Raw genomic sequence first — 4,042 nt, 5'->3', positions numbered from 1 at the left:
GTATTGAGGGTACCATGGACTGCTAGGAAAACAAACAGGTTTGTCCTGGAAAGGGTTAAACTGGGCCACTGTTTGGAGGCAAGGATTTTGAGGCTTTGTCTGATATACTTTGGTCATGTTGTAAGGAGAGACCGGTCCTTGGAGAAGGACATCATGCTTGGGAGGGTGGAGGGCAGATGCAGGAGGGGAAGGCCCTCTAGGAGATGGATTGATTCGGTGACTGGGGTAATCGGGATGAGTGTGTCGGAGACAATGAGATTGGCACAGGACAGAACAAAGTTTATGGCTGTTGTACATAGGGTCACCATGAGTCACAAACAACTCGACGACACATAACAACAACAACATACCTATATACTCATGTATGTATACATACTCTATGTATGTGTGTATACACACACACACACACACACACACACACACACACACACACACGCTACCTATTCAGCTGTCCTGCAGTCATAAGTCACATCTTCAGCAGACAGCTTGACTCCAGGAGGAATGGTAGCCCCATCCATGAAGGAAGATAGGCTTGCTGGGAATCCTGAGATGAGTACTGGAAGTGCTTGGAGAAGGTGAAGCCAGCTTGCTCCTCAGAGGCAAAGATGCTGAAGCTTCCTTTCATATATTTTGGTCATGTTGTAGAAGAGGCCTAGGAGAAGGACATCATGCCCAGAAAGGGGGAAGACCAGTGATGGAGAAGACCCTCCACCAGGCAGACTGACACAGATACTGCAGCAATATGTTCCAGTGTGTCAGAGGCTGTGAGGCTGTCACAGAATAACACAGGGTTCAGATCTGTTGTTTAAGGAGATGTTATGAGTTGTAATTAACTGGATGGTGCCTGTCAACAATTACAACATGCTACCTACAGTAATTTACTTCTAATGGAGTCAAGTTGTTGTTATGTGCCATCATGTCACCTGCGACTCATAGCGACCCCATGTACAACAGCCCTAAACCCTGCTCTACCTGTGCCAGTCTTACTGTCTGACACACCTAATGGAGTCTAGTAAGAGTGTGATTTTCATCCAAAATAAAGTTTCTTCTAGTTAGCTGTTTTCACCTGGACTCATTCTGAGTATGCATGATAGTTTTCATTGCTGTGAATGCTTTTATCATCAATGATTTTGTCCAATATTTTCATGTTTTAGCCACAATATTGTGATCAGTAGTACTGAGGAACCTACATCAATATTTTGTCTTGAGAATGAAGGTGTAATTCAGGGCAAAAGAGGAAAATCAAAGTAGGCTTCTCATTATTCACTAGACATGTAACTAAGGTGTAATACACTGATTGGTCGGGGCCTCCCTGTCCTGGTGGAGACTTCTCATCAAGACCTGTGGACTGCCACTGCTGTCGCTTCCTGTCACACCCAAGGGCCTCTTTTGCTGCTGCTGAGGCAACCTTCCACGCCCTGGTGCAGAAGGGTGTTGGCCAAAGGCCTCCTGCCCACCCTCAAGGGCTTCTCCTTCTGCTGCGTCTAAGTCTGCCCTCCCCACCGTGGCCCAGAAGGAGGTTGGCCAAAGGCCTCTTGCCCACAAACAAGTGTCTCCTGCTACTGAACCTACCTTCCACATCTTGCTGCCCACAGAAATTTGCTGAGAGAACTGCATTAAGGAAACTGATGTAATAAAAATTCCAGGAGTTGGCAGCCACTCACAATGACAAAGCAGAATCTACTTCATATGTACCAAGAAGAAATCCACATAAGGTCAAGGAAGCATCAGGCAGCTTCAGACAATGTTAAAAAAAAAAAGCCCTCTCCTAGAAAAGCCAACCAGATCAAAGGCCCAATGAATACCCAGGAGACAGAATGCAAGGTCCTGTAATAAATACTAATGAAATGACAAATGCTGGAAGAAAGATATGTAACCATCTGTGAATAAGTACACATATTTTAAATATCATCACAAGATTGTGTGCAACCAACACAGTACTAAAAACAATGGAGAAACATGAAACTGCAAATTAGAATAATAAGACCAATGTTGTTGTTGTGTATCAAGGTCCTGCCTCAATATATCGAAACAGTTCCGCCGAGAGAAGGGGCTAGGATTAAATGAAGACGCAGAGAGACTATCACTGATGACGAATAGCGAACTTTAATATTTTGGGAAAAGTTTATATAAGTCTTAGAAACATACCTAAGGGATAATCACATTATCTCTTATCTGCCCCGAGTTGTTAACTGTCAGGTTTAACATTAACTCTCACAGACCTAAACACAAGACAAAGATATCTTCCTGAATTCCTCATTGTGTGCTTTGAGGAACAAAGAATCTCTTGAAGATATAGAGCATCACACTCCTCCTGCTATGGTCACTCTCAATTCATTAGCATTCTGCTTCCTGGAGTTGTTTACCGCCAAGCAGATGCTTTAGCTAAGGTGGAACCAGTTCTGCTGGTTTTACAATGTAGTGCTGATCTTGCCTTGTAAGTTAGCCAGGCCCCTGACAGTTGTGACCCATAGCTGACCCTCTGGTGGATTTTCAGAGGCAGTTAATAATAGCACGGAGGGGAGCTCTGGTGGCCTAGTGGCAAGGAGCTGCAACTATAATCTCAGAGGTGCACAGTTCAAATTCACCAGATGCTCTGCCCAGGAAGGAGGGACAATCTCCTCCTGGACCAGTAAGATCTGATTTGATGTTACACTCACACAAAAATAATAAAATAATTTGAAAAAAATCAAATAGCACGGGAGGAGAATGCCCATCTTTCCCCTCTGGAGCAGCTGGTGCATGTGACAAAATGGCCAACCCATCAGCCCCCAACTCCTCTCTCCTTGATGCACTGGATGCTCTTGGCATCACTACATCCCTCCGCTCATATGAAGCCAAGGTGGTGGGGGTTCCCTTATGTCTGCATGTGGCACCCTCATTCCTATTCCCTGAGCCCACACTAGTTCTGTCTCCCCTAGTCTTCCAGGAAGTTGTCCACTTGTTGCTGTGCCAGTGGATTCCCAGAATTTGTGGGAATCCCTGGAAGGAATGCTGCTGTCAGTATGGCCATGTACTCTTGGCCAGGACACAGAATTGTAGGAACTGTACCTATTGTGTGCTTCATACATTGCTGTCCCTTCTCGGACAGACCCCAGGAGGTCTTTGTGGTGAAGGTGTTCATCAGTGCCTTCTTCAAATGACAGGATTTGTCATAGGTGAGGTTCTGCTTTTTCATTGGTTGGACCAGACATGCAGGCAGTTGTGGGTCTGATGACTCTTTTGTACCTGATCCTCTCTTCTGTCTCAGTTCTGTGCATCTTCCTAGCCCTGTGCCCCTTCCTCTACTACATGTGCCTTTTTCTTTCTTTGTATCTTTGTCTGTTTTTATTTCTCTCACATATCCTCATGCTGCTGACATCTTTGCTTTGCTGGTCATCTCTCCCTTCCATCTTTTTTTCTATGGTTTCTTCAACCCTGTGCTCTCTGATTTTCTTTTTCTGTGTGTCTCCCATGTGTCATGTGATGGGAGGCCAGATGACAAGATGATGCTGATCCTGCAGCTGGAGGAACCTGGAGAGTGGAACCTAGTCTCATCGTGGATCTGGGCAGTAGTGGGACAAGAAAAGCTCGGCATCAATCCTTTTTATAATTTCATCTCCTCTTTAACACTTAGCTTTATATGTCTTAAACAGGTGTCTGGTATTTTTTAAAATTAATTTTAAAGAAAATTTACAGAGACTTAAGATTTCCATTCATTCATTGTTACACTTTTCTCCCTGTCCTCTTTCCAGTTCGTTCTTCTCTTTGAAAAGTAAAACTCTTCCGTTGTTATACAATTCCCCCCCCCCCCCCCAAGTCCACTCCACTGTGCAGCCTTCATTCTGGATTCCTGTCATGACAATAATATCTAATCATATATCGCTTTTAGAAGTTCTCTCCCTCATCCATTTCAATGCAATATACATTCTATCCCCTTTTTCTCAGTCTTCCCTCAACCCCGATGTTAGTCTCGTTTTACAGCAGTGGCCCTGTGCAATATTTGTCCTTTTGTGACTGAGACATTTCCCTCAGCATAATGTCCTCCAGAGTCACCCATATT

This window comes from Elephantulus edwardii, unplaced genomic scaffold (genome assembly GCF_000299155.1).
Source record: "Elephantulus edwardii isolate Elephantulus edwardi_28Jun2011 unplaced genomic scaffold, EleEdw1.0 scaffold00308, whole genome shotgun sequence".
In the NCBI taxonomy this organism is placed as follows: Eukaryota; Metazoa; Chordata; class Mammalia; order Macroscelidea; family Macroscelididae; genus Elephantulus; species Elephantulus edwardii.
Note: the sequence above shows the minus strand (reverse complement) of the source record.